A 19,661-nucleotide genomic window follows, 5' to 3' on the forward strand; every position below is an offset into this window, starting at 1 on the left:
AGAGAGGATAAATTATTCATTGAAAATACACTTGATTTTTCATTTTCTTTCTCCGAAAACGCAAAGGGTGAACATTCTTGCTTCTAATATACCCCTCTATTTGATTTATCTGATCATGAGGATTCCGATGAAACCATTGATTTTTCTGATCGTAGTTGTTGTGATCTATTTACTCCTGTATTCGATCATGATGTTGATTCTATCGCTATTGATTTATCTAAGCCACCTATTTATGATGATCTATCTATCAACAAAGTTGAAACCCCGCAGACTATTGAGGCACTTCAGCCCGAGCTAATGGTTGTGTCAGGCCCTCTCTCTCCTGAGGTTGGTTTCATTTCTGATCAGGAAATTGTTGAAACACCCAAGGTTCCTCATCACTCATTTGTATGCATTGAAGATCAATCACACACACACATTTCTTTCCCTCCACTCGAACCACATGATCCTATCGCTCATGCACTGGAGGAATATTACATAGCAAGCACACTTGCGCGACGCAATCTTTCTATCTTTCTCACGTTTTCTTCAATAAAACATTCAAGAGGATGCACATGCTTAACATCTACATGACGTGTTGCACAAAATCATGACAAATCCACAAAGTGCATGTCATGTTCTTTGACTCACTTCTTTTCTGTGGACGCATTTAAACTCGGAGTGTGTTTGTCTTCATTGTTATATCTTTCATGTTTGCTAGTTCGCCTGATTATGCTATTCACAAACCATGCCTTCACCAACATGGGTCGACCAATGCATCGGTGGCTGCATTGGAAGTATCACTTCATGTGAGTAAACCCATGCACCGTTAACATAGGAGTAGGAGTATTGTTTGCTTCTTGTGGTTTTCTTGCATGCATGCCTGCTTTCTTGTTTGTTTATTTGTTTGATTTCATGTTTTTTTGCTTACTCACTTTTCTTTCACATTTTTTCTTCTACTCTTCACTCTTTAGTTGTTTGCTTTCTTTTTTATCTTCGTAGGTTAGCTTCGCATGAACCATGTGCGACTCTTGAAACAAGAAGGGTAAAGTACAAGAGGACCTGTGCAATTATCAATACTTGGTTATCTAGCATCCTATCTCTGTATGAAGAACGTGTTGTCCTCAGTCCATGATACATGAATGGAAAATATGTTTTGTTCGAAGTGAACCTTGATGAAAACACAATGCTTGCACGTTAACTAGTATCACTTACTATAGTCGGTTGTTTTGGGTTAACCCTTGTCAGCTCAATCAAGTAGAGTAAGGTGAGGGAGAAAACCTTAACAAGTATGTAAGAGGTATATATAAAATACTTCTCTGAAGGAAAAACCTCTTATGCTCGGGATCCCTCTATTGCCTCTGAAATGAATAAGTGCTATGAACAATTTTTAAAAAAATGAAAATATGAAAATTTTTGAAAAAATTAAAAATGAATAAGGCAAAAGAAGAGAAAATCTTCTTGCGCAAAGAGGTGATGCAAGTAACTCTGCCAGGGTACTGACCAGACTTGTTGGTAGTAGAGCGATGCTTGCGTTCCTGCGTGACTCTATCGGGGTGCTATCGAGGTCTCTTGGCAGCAGAGCAACACTAGAGATGAAACTTAAGCTCTAACTATCATATTGCTTGTATACTAATATACCCCTCATCCCTAATTGAAACAATTGTGTTGACTTGGCTTGGAACGTGTGCTGATTGACCAAGAGCATGGCAGATGCTACATATTTCAATCAAGCTAGTGTGAAAACCAAGATGATCAGAGAACTAAACAATACCTCCGAAGGAGATAAACTTGCTTTTCATGAAACAAGGTCCATTCAGAGAGCTGGAGTTCTACCGGTGTGTCGCCAAGTGTTGTAGCCGCTACAACCACCCTCCAAAATTTTTCCTTAGCTTCATTTTGGAGCCTCCCTACCAAACATCCTTAACAACATGTCTTGCACTGTCCAAAGCACATATGCTTCAGCTGAGTTTCAGTGGCCTGCCAACCTGTGCATGTCAACTTGTTTACCTCTCACCACAGGTTGCCATTCTAGACTCAAGAAATTTTTTGGCTGAGATGCTCCTCCTAAAAATTGCACAATCATGGAGGGGAACCAACCTTCCCTCTAGAAATTGCACAATCCTGTTGGATTGCCTAATGGGTTTCAGAAATGCGTAGTTCATCCAAATAGCCTTCCCCTTCACAATTATGCAGTGCAGCCTGACATTAGGCTTGAGCTCAGGAATTGTGTAGTTCCGACTGACCGCCAGGGCTTCAGTCCATAAATTACACAGTGCCTGAGGGACAATTAGTCTTTCTCAGCCCAGAAATTGCACAAATCTCATCCACAGGCTTGCAGACTATTGCATGTGCTTTTAGGTTGACCGGTTCCCTCGAGGACTGAGCAATCTTAATTTTCATGCATGGGCTTCTTTTCTTGAAAAGGCAAAAAGGAAAAAGCAAAAGCATCCATATATTTTAGGGACCCATTTTTAGCAATTTGAGGTTACATGCAAAAGTCATTTTGGAAACCTCCCGCCAAGTATCATTGTTTCCTAGATCTGTGGCATGCACGTCATAACCTGAATCTTATCAAAACTCATTCATTCGATGTTGTAGAGCTCATCCCTCACATTGATCTTGGAGCTTTAACATCCCACATCACATCTAGGAGTCTTCAGCACATTCGACTCAACTTTTTCAGGTAAGTCCGCTTTTCATGTCCTTTGCTACTTTTCTGGCGCTTTTGTATTTTGTCTTGTGTGAGTGTTGTTCGCTTTTTTTTTAATGAATTCTTGTTGTCATTTTGATGTATGTTATCTTGTAGAAGCATTATTTCAGTTTTCCTTCGCATCTCATTGTTGTCACATGCATGACAATGTTTGTTCACTGATGGTGGCCGTTGCGATGACTCGCTTCACACACATGCTCGCTTTCCCATTTTATGAATCTTGCACTCACTGTTTGCATGCATGATCATTCACTCTTTCTTACACTTAGTCTTGCCATGCATTCAAACCTTCTCATGTTTTCAGTCACCCGTTGGTGGATTTAGGATGCCTTGGCCCGGACCTTGCCTTGCCCAGCCAACAATGCACATCATTGAGAATTAAGGCTTTGCCTTCCTCCCAGAAAATGCACAAAACTGGATAGCAGTGACCCATAGGCTTGCTCTATGCAATTCTGGGAGGCAGTGCCCAGCTAGCCCCAGAAAATGTGCAATGCTGTTTGTTGGGTTTGCATACCCTTGCTGAATGAAACTACACATTGCGTCATTTCAGTCCTCATTAAGCCAAGCTGGACTATCCACTGTGCAGTTCCAGTAGTTAGTGAGCCTCCTGACAACCCGGACTATGCCTTGCACAATTTTGGCAGTCAGTCTCCCAGCCTCCTGGTGGAAATTGCACAATCTTCACAAGCAGTCACAAAGGTATGTCGCAAGTCAATCCTCAAGTTTGTTTTGGTTTTCAACTGACAGATTACTTTCCATGAGTGTTGTTGTGTCTCCAAGTATCAAAGGTGTTCATCTGCCTCTCAGTAGCACTGATACAATGGCCTCTAGGAGAGAAGACTCAAAGGACATCGTTGAGAGTGAAACTTGGGATGCAATTGAGAAAGTGTCTATGAGCTTGCATATCTATGAAGACACCAAGTTGTTCAAAGACAAGGATATCAAGATGAAATGGTAGCAACATCGCAGTGAGCAGGAGCAGAGGGTAGAAAACCTATGTGAAACAAAGGCAAGAGGAAGGTTGTTGACAGTGCAGAGGCGGAGAAAAGCGGCAAGCTCAAAACATATCCACTTGTGATGAAAGAAGCTTTGGAGATTGAGGCTATGAGGCGACAGGAGGATCGCGCAAAGGCAAAGAGAGAAACATAAGATGGAGGAAACAAAAAAGGAGTTGTAGGAGTTGAAATGGAAACTCAGGGAATAATAGGAGTTGCGCAGAAGAGAGAAGGAAGCACAGGAGGAACCGATATAACAATAAGTGCAACATACATAAATTGATGAAACTGTGCCCAGGGTGACTAGTGCTGTCGATCACATGTGCAGGAGTTTAGGAGCATGGATTTCACTATGTGCATGCATGTGATCCCATCTATTGACACACTCACTGAGGCAAAGACAAAGAACCAAGTTCGACTGGAGCTGGACAATGTACTTTGAGGATTTCATGCACATAGCCACCAGTGCACACTTGGATATCAGCACAGACACTATGCAACAGTATGATTGCTAGTTTGGTTGCACTAAAGACTATGATGTGCATGTTATCAAATGAGTTGGACAGAGTTTCCAAACCAGTGTACATGGATGCAACGGAGGCAAGAGTTCGCTTCCAAAAGGATGTCACCACATAGTACACGGACTAACATTAAGCTTGGCATCGGTTCGCCACCATCGATCATCGCGAGGATGTCGAAGAGTTGGTCTTCCCACAACTATCCGAGTCTTAGTGATGTCTTGCATGGCTTACTCAAGCCTATATTTGTCTCACATGGGTACATGTGTAGATTGTAATGTAACATATTGTAAAAGTGAAAGACCAAGTGTCGATAGTCGAACGTAACAGTCATGTAGTAGTTGAAGAGTCATGAGGGTATGTGAAGAGTCACAAGGGGAATGCCAAGAGTCACCCCACCATTTGCTATTTATAGAACCTCTTAACTCATTGTATGTGCTTTTTGGGAGCCAATATTCCTATAGGTGTATCTTAGAGAAAGCTTGGAGTGTATTGTAACAAGCCCCGGCTTCTCCTCAATGCAGAGCTAGTATATCTCTTTGAAGGAGTAGGTGACACGTTCTGTTATCAGGACTAGTGGTTGGTCATCATTGTATGTATGATTGGAGCTTTCACTTTCTTAATATAACAAAGCCAACACATTTCATGCATATGTTGTTAATGTATTTCATCTATCTTGGTTACTCTAATGATATATGTATCCGTTGTTTACGCATGTATGTATGGATTCTCTATATGTGTTTGTATGAATCTTACGAAGATGTGCTATTGGTTTAACCATCATTTTGGATCATTGGTTAAATTTCTTTCTAGCTTGTGATGTATCTCTCTCGTGTGTTCTCTTTCAATCCGTGTGTTGTCACAAGTTTCTAAGGGGCGCACTCATACCCCTGTTACATGTGTTAGACCCATTGATGCACCTTCCTTGACTTGCTGCACATTTCACACCCTTTATACCAACAAGGACATCTTACTCACTTTTGCGCGCAACCACGGTCAAGGAAATACCGTACTACCTGTTGTTGGGACTCCTAACCCAAATGGTCTAAGGTATAGTTGGGAATTCTTATTGAGGAGATCCGCTAACATGTTGGCAGGTCCAGCACCATCAACAAAAGGCTCATATAGTTTCAAATTATCTACATTCACAATTGTAGTAAATACGCATATATGGTGGTAAACTGAGTCGATAGGGATTATCACCCACCTTTTCCAATATCTCAAAGGGACCATACCTTAGAGGCTTGATTTTATTACCAGGCCCCTACAACCTCTCCCTGTTCAACTCTAGCCATATTCTATCTCCCACCTTGAACAATTTCTTTGTTTTGTGTTGATCATGCCTGGTCTTATACTTCTCCTATGACTTCTACAGTGTTTCTTATACCTGTAGATGGATCTGCCTAATCTTCTCTATAAATTTTTCATCCCTCAAAGCATCTGCCGTAAGATCTTCCCTCACTCCTCTTTGTTGCCCATATATCCAAAGGCGAAGGTGGCAAATATCCAAAACAAGTTTCAAATGGGGACTTCCCTGTAGAAGTGTGGACTGCTCTATTATAAGAATGCTGTATATATACTATATTTTCATCCTATATCTTTGGATGCTTCTGGTTGTATCCCCTTAGAATTTGCACCAAAGTCCTATTTTCCCATCTTTTTGTGGATGGAATGTTTTAGATATATTCAAATTTATGTCCATCTTCTCCCACAATGTACTCTAGAATACACTGAGAAATATTGTATCCTTGTCTAAATGATGCTCCTTGGTATCCCAAAGTGCACCTAGACTTGTCCAAAGAAAAAATTTGTAGCTTCTTCCTTCCCCGTTGATGGTCTTTTTACAGGGCATCAGAACACACATCTTGTTGAACCTGTCAACTACCATGAACAGGTAGTCATCTCCATTCCTGGTTGTCGGTAAACCTCCCACAAAGTCCATGGAAATGCTTTCCTAACGATGATTAGGTACATGTAAGGGATGATATAAACCCTATTTCTTATTTCTAGGCTTGTTGGTACAAAAAAGCATGCTTCCTCTTATGAACCTACCTACCTGCTCTTGCATCTTGGGCCAATATACATACCTCTACAAGTTAGCCACGGTCTTCTCTACACCAAAGTTCCCTGCAACCTTGGAGGCATGAGCCTCTCTGATCAGCTACAATTTATCACCTCTAGGAACACATAGCTTATCCAAGCTATAAATTAACTCGTCCATAGTAGTCAATCGTGTTATCGCCATCGTGCACATGACTCTAACTCTGCAACTACTGATACTCCTCCTTGAAGTCATCATCTTCTGAATATACATCTCTGTATGCATCATGGGTGAATGGCTCCATGTGCATAAGAGTCCCCAAAGTTGTGATCTTTGATTTTGGTGGCCTTGAAAGCATGTCGACTATTGTGGAGGTAAATCCCTCTGTGGACAGAGGCGATCCCTACTAGCCCAGATCGGGTCTACCAACAATCATCAAACGCTATAGCGCAAGTCCCTAATTGCAAATTAACAGACCAGGGATGAAGGCCTACCTGGATTCCACCGCTATTGTTTTTAGAAGAGGTGGTGCTCCCGTTCCTTCGCTCCGGCGGATCACAATCCTCACGATCTCCATGAATGGACACCTGCACATACAAGAAACGACACAAACACAAGCATAAAATCCAGCATATGCAACTATATATCAGTCAGAAAGGATATAACTCATCATCATCACAAATAACAATAAGAGTGGAACCATAACCAATAGTCGTTCATTAACAATTCATCAAAGAAGAATACAACCAAAGTTTTGACGCTAGATTCTCCTTTGGCTGGGTAGTCAACAGCACATGTCTTGCAAAGCTTCTTGGGAATAGGGACAAGCCTCTCTCTCTTTGGTTATTGGACAAGAATCTCCTTGCTTGGATTTGGCCTTATGGGAATTAAGAAGGCTCTTACAGCATGAAGCTCTTGGAAACCTGACAATTCTGAATCTCTGGAACCATGGGACTAGCAAAAACTAGCTTGCAAAGGAAATGGGCAAGCTTTTATGGAGGAAGGGGAGTTGGGATCACTATAATCATGGGATTGGCCATATCATCAAGGAAGTTTCCATGAGAGGTGGAACACCACTTCCTCTCTATGGAAATCCATAGCCAACCCACCCAACTCAAGATAGATTCAGTCCAGGAATTTTTTAGGATGAAACTTCCACCGTTTGTTTGTTAAAAAACACCATTGATTATGGTTGGCGCGGGTGTGACTCTGTGACAGAGCGCCAACTGGCGCGCCCTCTTTGGAGGATTTCCCCAATTGGCGCGAGGGCTGCACTATGGAACCGCGCCAATGGAAAAAGGCCTATTTTTAGGGTTTTTTAGCAGGAAATATCTTCAAGGCAAAAAAAGCTCATGTTCAGGGGAATGCAATGCAAGTGTTTGTAGGCCATGTCACTTCTCATAGGTCCTGGAATGAGTCCTCCAAGATGCGGGAGAGGGGTAGCAGGGACGGTGACAAATTGTTGTGTAACAGATGCCCCCTAAAGCATGAGGCCCAAAAGAGAGAGAGGGGTGAAATGCTTTACGAGAACATGTCCAACCGAAAACACTACCGCCGGAAAACCTGCGTGGAGAAGTACAACTGATATCTCAAATACATGATATATGTGGTATGGGCGCAGCCATCCATAGCAGAGTACACAATAATCTAGATCCAAGGTATGGGTGCATCCATCCAGTGAGAATCGATAAATAGACTCAGGCATGGTCGTAGCCATCCAGTGAATGAGTCATGTAATAATCATAATAATCCACAAAATCGCAGCCTGGACTCCAACAGACAAAATCTAGGGTCTTGCGCTCCATCTCGATCCGAGCAAAGTACAAGTTCAAGCATGTGAATATAAGAGTCGAAGTCAAACATGCAAGAACATCGTCTGATTACCAGCGAATTGTGAAAGATGTTAACAAACACGAGAGGTACCACCAATAATGACAATGGCCCTCAAGGTACTATAGGTACAATCTACGGTGTGCGAATCAGTGAGCTGACGTCGAACACCTGTAGAATCATTCGATCGGAGGCCAATGATGAAAACCTCGCCTCGAACGCGAAGAACCTGCCATTGAGGCATGCAGGCTCCAAGGCACCAGAAGGGAGTCTCTAGATTAACTTCTTGGATAATGAGCTGAAGTCGACAGGAAGTGACCTTGATCGAAGGTGGGCCATAGAGTTTCCCACATCATCGACACGAGACAGAGGAAGATAAGGTTGTTGTGAATCAGGATTATGTGAGTTATTAGAGGGAGGTTGTTATTTCGCAGAGGTCAAATTCTCTTGAACATATCGGGGGCACAACAGTGGACTTGGCAGTATTTGACATCAATCGATCAGAGGTCATGGCAACAAGGCAAAGAGCAGATGAGAGGTCAAACAGGATCACCCAAACCCACGGAGGCAAGTGAAAAACGAGATGAGATGTCCCCACCCAGACATGAATGCAGACAAGTGCCATGTTCAAGAGTGACATACTGCCAACACGATAATTATTCTGGTTCTATTTGCCCCACCATTGCTGGCGAGTACCCCAGTTATTTTTATTAACAAGCTTGATGGGGATAGCATATGCTTGTAAAGCGTCATTTCGACGGAATCCAATGTCATCAAGTTTTAACGAGTCTGACAGAGGAAGAACTCGACACCTTTTCATGTTTAGAGAGTTTGAAAAGACAGCAAAAACGTAAACTCCAGGGTGTCCTTTTTCGTAAAGTTGTGTCTCTCGAGCCCGAAAAAGTAGAAAACAATGCTCGAAAGAACCGCCCGACCATTACGATCAAGGAGTACTTTTCATGATTAGTGACTTCGACCTGAAAAAGTAAAAAAAAGATCGAAATCACGTCGTTTCGTAACCGTTAACGAGCCTGAAACGACAAGGGCCCGACAATCTTTTCGTCTTTACACGGTCGGAAAAGATTTTAAAAACGACCACCTCTTATTTACGTTTAACGAGTCAAGAGGAATAACTCGGCAATCTTTTCATATTTAGATGGTCAGAAAAGAGCTAAAAGCAGACCTCCATTTTTATTCTCTTTAACGAGTCAAAAAGGGAAAAAAATACTCGGCAATCTTTTCATATTTTACAAGTCAGAAAAGAGCTTAAAGGTGACTCGTCCTGGAGGAACGAGTGGTATAAAGGGCAGTAACTGGTTCCGGCAATGGTGGAACTGCTCAAAACATGTAATGGTCAAGAGGATGGCTAATAAAACCACTCATCGCTGCGGTTCCTCGGGAAAGGAAAAACAACCAAGTGAGATCATATGATCGGCCAAAGAGATGGTGGCGATGGAATGAAACAACCAAGGCTCATCTAGCAGAATTTAGCAGATAAAAGGCAATCACGAGATGTGAATTAGGTATGGGTTCATTTTTACACAAGCTTGAACCATGGAGAACTCTGCTTGGATTCGGTTTCATGTTTACACAAGCTTGAAACGAAAAACTATGCTTGTTATGAGTTCGCATGCCCCCAGCATAATGACGCAAAACGAGGTACATGTCACTTCTCATAGGTCCCAGAATGAGTCCTCCAAGATGCGGGAGAGGGGTATCAGGGACGGTGAAAAATTGTTGTGTAACATCGACCAACTTGTTTGTGCTTCCTTTCTTATACTTGATCATCAAATGAAACTACTGTAAAAACTCCATCCACTTGTAATGCCTAGTTTGTTGTATCTTAATCTAGGCCTGCAAGTACTGTAACGACTAGTGATTTGTTTGGATTATTGTCTCCTTTCCCATTAGATAGTGCTTCCACTTCTTCACAACTTGCACCATGGCATAGAGATTCTTTTCATAGGTAGGGTAGTTAAGGAATTCCCCGTAAAATACTTAACAATGGTAGCATACAGGGCTTCCTCCCCACATCAAGACAACTCTGATAGCATACCTACTCACATATGTCTCCACTTCAAAGGTTTGTTACAAGTTTTGTAATGGCATAACTAGTGCTTGGATGATATTCTTCTTTAGTTCTTCGAAATCTCTTTACTAACTTTTTCCCCACTGGAAACTCTTGCCACTTGTTGTTATGGAATGGAGAGGTGCTACTATCACTAAAAATGAGGCTATGAACCGCCTCATGTACTGTTTTTCCCTAATGAAACTCCTAAACTCAAAAACATTAGTATGTACCAACCATTTCATGATGGCCTCCATCTTGGAAGGATCTATCTTCAGTTCTCCTCCACCAATCACATACCCAATATACACCAAACACTGTCGCGCAAACTCGCACTTCTTGAGATTTTCTAGCAGTTGGTGCTACTTCAATGTTTCCAGCACCTGCATCAAATGTGACATATGCTCCTCCCAGGTAGTTCTATACACTAGTATATCATACAAATTGAAAATAACAAAAGAATCTATAAAAGGGCGCAGTACATCATTCATAAATGTAGCTGGTACATTACATAGGCCAAATGACATGACTAACCACTCATACAAACCTTGTCTTGTTTTGAAGGCAACCTTCCTTATATATTCTTCTTTGACTCGAACCTAGTGATATCCAAACTTCAAGTCCAACTTGGTGAAGTATTTTTGTTGCAACTGATCTAACAGATCATCTATTTTGGGCGAGGGGTATTTGTTCTTGAGAATGATTTTGTTCAATGCCTTATAATCTATACACATTTTCCAATTCGCATACTTATTTGTCACAATGATGATGGGTGGCCCACATGGTGATGTACTTGGTCGAATGACACCCTATTCCAACAGTTGTTGCAACTATTTCTTCACATCACTTGCTTTTATAGAAAATTGCCTGTACAACCCAATATTCAGCAATGGGGAGTGTGACAATAGCTTGAGATCATGCTCCACTTCTCTCTTAGGTGGTAACCCTTTAGGCTCTCGAAACACATCCTTATATGCCTATAACAACTCCTCCAGTTGTTGTTTTTTTTTCTTAGTACACCCCTCCATGGATGCCTTTCCTCTTGTTGACTCCTCTTCATACTAACTTTCTCTTAAAAGCAAAAAAACATATTTCTTATTGGAATTGATCAATTTCTTGGCTTGGTTGGAACTTACCAATTAAATTTTTTACTTTCCTTTGTGTGCATTGATGATGAATTATTTTCCATCCTTGATGAGCCTGTATTGGTTGGATCTCCTTATGAATATTGCATCTCGCATGTACATGTATGGACTCCCAAACATGACTCCACATACATACAGGGGAACCACATCTAGATCTACTTTATCAATAAAATCAACATTGATAGAAAATCTAATTTTGCACTGTTTAATTACCTTCAGCTCTACATCCTTATTTACCCATCCCAGTCGATATGGGTTTCTATGATCATAAACTTGTAGCCCCAACTTCTTGACTATCTTTGTTGCAATGAGATTTGTCTGCAATCCTGAGTCAAACAGAGCATCAATCTTTGTCTTCTTTACCTTTATCCTTATATGGAAGAGTTTGGTCATTTATTTCTCTTCATGTTGCTTAAGGCTACTTAGATTCAACCCCTTTTGCACTAACATGCAGATGATCTTCTCATCCATGTCCGAGCTTCTTTCAACTTGGTTTCTCAAATTTGTGGCCATGAGATTCTTCTTCTTGTTCTTTGGGTTTAGCACTGGATACAAATTCCAACATTTTTCCTCTATATGGCCATCGATGTTGTAGTGGTTTCTAGGATATTTTCAATGGTATGTTGTGGTTATCGTCTTCTTATCTTCCCCCTTTTTTATTCTTCTTCCCCTCCTTAGAAGCTTCTTGTTTCTCCTTTTGCTTCGATCCACTTGATTGTTCTATCTTCGGGCCTATGTTCTCTAGGTAATATGTCTGTACACAAACCTCATCCACTGATTTGGGATTAAACAACATCACTTTCTCATGTAAATGGCAGTGTAGACCCCCCAGATACTTCAAGAGCACATCTAGGTTCTTTAGAGAGATACGAAACATTATAGCTATCTTTCTGAATTTTGTGGTGTACTCCTGCACGCTTTGGCCCAAATTTTGACTGAAGTAATTCCATTGGATCCCTTGGTCCTCCACGTACCTAATGGGATAAAACAATGACTTAGTGATGATTTTGAAATCCTCCCACTTAGTCACAGGAGGTTCTCCCTCCAACCCACGGGGGCTTCAATCAATGAACCTCTGACATAGCGCGTGCATTCGTGGCATACTAAAGAATACCCTTAATTTGACTACATATTGGAAAATACCTCTAAAAATCACATTATTAACCCCCTACCAATATGAACCCAATACACCTACCAATTTAAAAAACCCTACTTTCACTAGTATTGTAGGTATCCATTTTTTCATTAACAATTTTTATACCCCTTTATATTTTCTCATTAACTTTGAGCTTGATTTTTTATACCCGCCAATATAAAAACCCTTTACCCCCTATTATATGATCAATATATTATGTACAGATATAGACAAGAATTGTGGCGTTGGTCTGGTCATACACTTTCCCTCGGGGAACATCCTCAAAGCCTCCATTGGACTTGGTACCGAAACAAATAATTTTGCTGAGCTCAAAGCTTTACATTTGCTTCTTTGTTGGCTCTCTTTGCGCAATGAGCGGGAGGCTCAGATATTTGGGGACTCTCTGAATTCAATCAAGTGGGCCAATGGAATGCATCTTTGCAGGAATTTTCTTTTAACTCCCTTGCTTGCTGAAATTATTCGTCTTAAAAGTTGTTTTTCTGAGCTAAAAATTTGTCACATTTACAGGGAAAGAAACACAGAAGCAGACAACCTTTCTAAAAAAGGCACTGAGCAGGTTTTGGGCGCATGGTCAGTAGAAGAAGTGGTCGATGGGGTGGCAAGGGGACTTGCTCCTCCTGTTTTTGCATAATTCGGGAGCAGCCAACAGCTCTTCTTTCCTTCTAGTCCTTAGTTTTTTTTCTTGTATAATTTGCTGTAAAAAACTCTTATGTATATGTACAAACTGCAATGGGACTCAGCGCTGTTTTCCTCATAATGGAGGCCTGAGCACCTGTCCGTACTTGATATTAAAACTTTACTGCCAGCATAGTGTCTACTCGCTGGTTTTTTTTACTGTTGTGGGCTTCCGTCTACTCCGTTTTCGGCTGTTTTCCTATATGGAAGCCGGGGGTAGGGTACACCACAGTTTTTTTGTTATATTATAGATCAGTTTTGACAGGGCTGTAGGGTGGAATTTCTGAAATTTCCTACAAACAGTCGCTTATGGTTTTCTCTGAAAAAAGGGAAAAGACAATGCACTGCATATGCTATGTAACCCTCTTATATCAATAGAAGGTTCAATTTTTCTGTGGAAAAAAAATGATCAATATATTATGTTATTTTTTCCTCAATATATATCCCCCAATATGAATGCACGTGGTATGGTATTTCTCCCCCAGTGAGTCCCACATGCTCCAACCTCAAGGTTTCTATGTGGATCTCCCACCAAGTCAGTGCATGGCCCTCTAATTTCAGTCGTGCGAATGAGATATTTTTCCCTTCCTTGATCTAATGGACCCTGAAATAAACTTCCAGTTGCTGCAACGATTGGTTCAACTTTTGAGCATCGATCTCACCATGGTATGGCTTGATATCAACTTTTTCTTCCATTTTAAATAGGGACTATGATTGGTTCACAACACTCAAACTGGGTTGATCTTTTTCAGGTCCTTTCTTTGACTAGTTCTTTATTTCTCCCCGATCTTTTGAACCTCATTCTAATTTTTCCTCTGCATTCGAACCTGCATCTTCTCCAAATATCCTCATCTTTTTATTCAAAGCTGTCATAAGGAGGCTTACATTGAGATTGATATCCATGACTTATTGGTCCAACTGCATAAACCCCACCTTGGCAAGATCATGAGGATCGTTTACAAATTCATTGGCCATGATTAGGGTTTACAATTTTCAGCCCTGCTGATCTATATCCCTAAAATATTCAAAAATACCCAAATAAAACTTCTTTGATACCAAATTATCTGTAAACTGCCATGTATATTCCATTGGTCAGTTCGTCACAACAAATATGAGAATATTGTGTTAAAAATCTGAGATTCTACACTATCACAGTTTTATTAAACTTTAAGATCTGTAGATTTAACTGTAATTGGTTCATGTATGTGAATGGAATTATGTAGAAAAGTAGAGAATGTCAAAATAAGCTCACACACACATATAAGACACAAGATATGCTCTCTAGGAAACCCTTTTAGGAGAAAACCCAGCGAGAAGATGAGGCCACTTTACTCTCTGTTGTAGCGGCTACAACCATCCTCCAAAATTTTACCTTAGCTTCAATTTGGAGCCTCCCTACCAACCATCCTTAACAAAATGTCTTGCACTCCCTAGGTAGTTATGGTTTCAGGTGATTTTCTTTGGCATAGCATCTTATGTTCACTAAATTTTTTGTCTTTCACCAATAAGCTAACCTCCCGTGACTTGGTCTCAAACTAGTTCTTGTGCTGACTTGGAAAATTGCGCAAAATTGGAGTGCAACCAACCTTGCTCTCTAGAATGTTGAAGTGCATCCTGGAAGCCATCACTATTCTCTAAAATTATGCAGAGAAGGCAGGCTGCCTTCCTCCTGAAAATTGGGCAGAGCAGGTAGGTTGCCTTCCTCCTGAAAATTGGGCAGAGCAGGCAGGCTGCCTTCCTCCTGAAAATTGGGCAGAGCAGCCGACCATTGAGCTTTCTATCATAATTTGTGTAGTTTTGACTGGAATCCTTGGCTTCGGTCCAGAAATTGCACAGAGCTTGAGAGGCAACCAGAGCCACTCAACCCAGAAACTGCGCAAAGGTCATCATAAAGCTTGCTGACCATTGCATGTGCTTATAGGTTAACCGGTTCCCTCCAAGACTATGCAATCTTGCCTTGCATGCATATGCAACTTTTTCCCAAAAAAGAAAGAAGATAAAAGCAAAAAGTGCCCCTAAATTTTAGGGTTATATTTTTAGCAATTGGGGGTTACATGCAAAGTTGTTTTAGAAACTTTCCGCAAAGTCTCGCTTTTTCATAGAATTGTGGCATGTGCATTATAAGCCTCGATCTTGTCAAAAATATTTATTTGACACCTTAGAGATCATTCTTCACTTTCGATCTTCGAGCTCCAGTATTCCCAACACATCTAGGAAACTTCAACACACTCATCACAACTTTTTCTGGGTAATTCCGCTTTTCATGTCTTTTGCTTCTTTTCTGTCACTTTTTAAATTTTGGTTTGTGTGAATGTTGTTTGCCTAGTTTTTTTTTAAAGCTTCCTCTCATTTCAATGCATGTTATCTTGTAGAAGCATTGTTTCAAGTTTTGCATTTCATTTCTTTGATGTTGCATGCATGACACTGTTTATGCACTAACAGTCGTCGTTGCGGCGACTCGCTTCACAAATTTCACTGTTTTCCCTTTTTACTAAATCATGCACTTATTGGTTGCATGCATGTTCATTCACACATGTTTGCACCCAGCTTCACACATGCATTCAATCCTTACTGTTTTTCAGTCGCCCATCGACAAGTCTGAGCTGTCTTGGCTTGGACCTTGCCTTGTTTGGCTTGCAATGTGAATTTCTGGGATGGAGGGAATTTCCCTGATTCTAGGAATTGCACAGATCTTGACTCACACTGGCCTCCTAGAATGTCCTTTATGCAATTTTGATAGGCAGTGCCTCATTTAGCCCCCGGGATTGCACAGTGTAATTTCTCGGGTTGCAGTCATGCTGACTGAAATTGTGCATTACGTAGTTCCAGTCCTCAGCAGGCCAAGATGGACTATGCACTGCATAGTTTCAGTAGTCATTCAACTCACTAGAAACCTGGATTATGCTCTACGTAGTTCTTTCAGTCAGTCTCCAAATGTCTCCCAGAGAAAATTGCACAAATTTCCTAGTCAGTGACCCAGATGTGTTGCATGTCAGTCCTCAAGTTGATTTTGGTTTTCAACTAACGATTTTCTTGCCATGAGCGTTTCTCTATCTCTAGGTATCACAGGTGTCCCTCAACCTCTCAACAGTACATGTACAATGGCTTCCAAGAGAGTAGGGTCAAAGGACAACATTGAGAGCACAACTAGAGATGTGGTCGAGAAAATATCTATGAGGTTACCCATCTATGAAGAGACTAAGTTGTTCATAGACAAGGAGATCAATATTACATGGAATGAAATCAATTACATATTTTCAGGCACATTTGAGGAGAATCTGAAGGACCACAGAGTTTATGTCAACATACACAAGTCTGGCTTGTACTGGGTTGCATGCAGGTATCGCTCATTTCCATGTGCAGACATGATCCACTAGATTGTCTCCCATACTAATCCAGAGACAATGGTACTGAGCAGTTTCAATGGAACAAAAATTTCTACCTTCAGGGCAGAGAAATTTTAGGATATGTATCACTTTCCATAGCTGGCGAACAAAATGGATGCACTCTTCACCCAACCCAGCAGTAGTGCGAACTCAAGAGATATATTCAAGAGCTAGGTGAGAGAGTCATCTAAGTTCAGGATGACACCCAACCATGTATACAAGACAAAGACACTACGGAAGGATTATCAACTATTTTTCATCTTCGCATCCCACTTATATTGCTAAGAGAGTACACAAACCTTCTCGCAATGTTGGGTGATTGTATTGCATCAAATAGCGAACGAAGGAAGACCTTTCAATTCGTGTGACATGTTGAATCTCCTGCTCAAGGGAAAGGTTACAAATGCCCAACATCCTCCCAAGGGTCAACAAGAAAACCTCTTCATGTCCGCCTACATACTTGATGCAATCTGTGCCCACCAACAGTTCTATGGCTTGGGTTGGGCATGGACACCTTCAGAAACCTCTGAGCGCATCTATTGTAGGTTGTTCTCTAAGTGCAGTTTCCATGGAGTAATACTACAACTATCATACCACTTCGTCATCCTGATGTACATGATGATCTTTGAGCAATATTTGCCTTGCATGTCACAGGTAGTGATGGAGGAAATTGTTAACATAGTAGATTGGTACACCTCACCCCTTGTCACCTTTATCCAGATGTACAACACAGAGAAGGCTCCGCATGTGTTACCAAAGTTTGCCATGGAAAAGCTGGTCATTCAAGTGGTTGCATACCACATTTCAATAGGGTTGTTAGCGAGAATGCACAGGAAGAAGAAGTCATGTTGGCCTACTCTTCCTTTATGGATCGGGTTGTATGAGATCAAGAATCTCAAGCATGATAAGGTCGGGATAGAGGAATTCAAGAGGTTCACTTTTGACACCAGACGTTTCAATCCATATGACCTGCATTGCTTAGTGAAGGACCACTTTGGGAGAGTGTATCATCCTTTGATCCACGAGGAATTTCATTAGCCTGAGGAAGACCCATGAAGATATTTCTACAACTCCTCAAGGCTCAATGAACCAGTTAGAGTGGTTTTAGAATGGATAGCACTACACAAGGCAACAGCATCTCAGAGAGAAGCAACATCAGAAAAAACATAGGGCAGCAGACCTGTGCATGACAAAAGCAAGAGAAATGTTGCTGACAGCACAGAGGTATAGAAAAACAACAAGTTTAAGGCAGATCCACTTGTATTGAGAGCAGCTTGGGATATTGAGGAAAAGAAGTGACAATGCAATAGAAGGATTGCACAAAGACATAGGGAGAAGTAGAAACTAGAGGAGGCAGAGAAGAAGTTGTAGGAGGTGAAGCAACAACTGAGGGAAGAACAAGAGTTGTGCAGAAGGTAGAAGGAAGCACAATAGGAGCAAGAACAATAGGAAGTGTAGTGTGCACACATTGAGGAAACTGTGCAAATACAGGTTATTGACTCATTAGAGCTGGAAGATAGAAGATAGGGTGAGCAGTCATAGGAGCAGTACTTTGCTCAGGAGATTGAACAAATGTTGGAGCAGATGGACATGAATGTGGTTAGGCCAGAGCAGGATCAGGATATAGAACTCATGCCCAAGGACCTAGAGGTTACTCCACCAACTTCACCAAATCCAGGAATAGAGAAAGTCCCAAGCGATCAAGGAGACATTGAAATCCTTAAGGGTAATCCAAAAGCAGATGTGCACAACATATATTTTGACGAGTCACAACGCAAAGTTGTGAAATCATGTATAGTGCCCACTCTGGATGTCCATGTATCTCTGCATTCTCAAGAACGAGTGATCATGTCTGATGTGTGCAAATATCCAGCTACATTGGCCGATGCTACAAAGGCATATGCTGAAGCCACCAACTCAAGTGTGATATTCTTGATAGTTGAGAACGAGCACATGGGTAAGGAGTTGCAAATGGCCAATCAAGGAGAAGAGAAAGCTACAACATCTGCCAGAGCAGAGTTGAAGAAAGAAATACTTAATGAAGTATCACCTCTCGAGATAGTCATGCGGACATTGTAATTCAGGTTCGTTGGTGTGCATAAGTGAGTTTTCCATCTTAAATGTTGGCAACAACATTGTGCTAGAAGAGCACACATCTTGACAGACATACACACTGTTATCAATCACATGTAGATATGGAAAATGAGGTACAAGGGTGCCCCATTGTACTTGCCAAATATGATGAAGCCAAAGGCAGTGGATTTGAAAGCACACATCCAGAGTTAGATCTAGAACTATGAGGAACTCCCATAGCTCATCATCAACTTACAGGCTTCACATGCATGAGTGTTCATGAGAATGGAGGTCATTGTGCACATGCATGCGATCCCATCCATTGGCATACTCACCAAAGCAAAAGCAAAGAACCAAATCTAAATGGAGCTGGACATATACTTCGAGTAGTTGATGCACATAGCCACCATCACAGGTTCATAGATGAGCGCAGACACTATGCATTAGTATGTCATTGGTCTAGATACACTCAAGACCATGATGTGCATGCTATATGACAATTTGGAAAGAGGTGCAAAATCATTGTACGCAAATGCAACAGAGGCAATATTTTACTTTCAGAAGGATGTCACCATGGAGTACGCAGACACCATAGTAGACTACCAAGCATGGCATCATTTCACCACCATCGATCACCAAGAGGATTTCGATGAGTTAGTCTTCCCACAAATGTATGAGTCTCAATGATGTCTTGTGTGGCTTACTCAAGCCCATTTTAGTCTCACATGGGTTCATGTGTAGATTGTATTGTAAACATGTTGTAAAGAGAAAGACCAAGTGTCAATAGTAGAATGTAAACAACTATGTATAAGTTGAAGAGTCATGAGGGTAGGCTAAGAGTCACAAAGGGGAATATCAAGGGTCACCCCACCCTTTGCTATATATAGAACCTCATAACTCATTGAAAAGGTTTTTGGGAGCCAAGCTTCTGATAGGTATAACTTAGAGAAATCTTGGAGTGTATTATAATGAACCTTGGCCTCTCCACAGTACCGAGTGAGTACATCTCTTTGGAGGAGCACGTGGAAGTGACTCTAATGTTCCACTATTGGGGCTAGTGGTTTTCATGGCTTTATGTATGA

This window comes from Pinus tabuliformis, chromosome 7, assembly GCF_031772625.1.
Source record: "Pinus tabuliformis cultivar Carrire ecotype Pingquan chromosome 7, CPIR1, whole genome shotgun sequence".
In the NCBI taxonomy this organism is placed as follows: Eukaryota; Viridiplantae; Streptophyta; class Pinopsida; order Pinales; family Pinaceae; genus Pinus; species Pinus tabuliformis.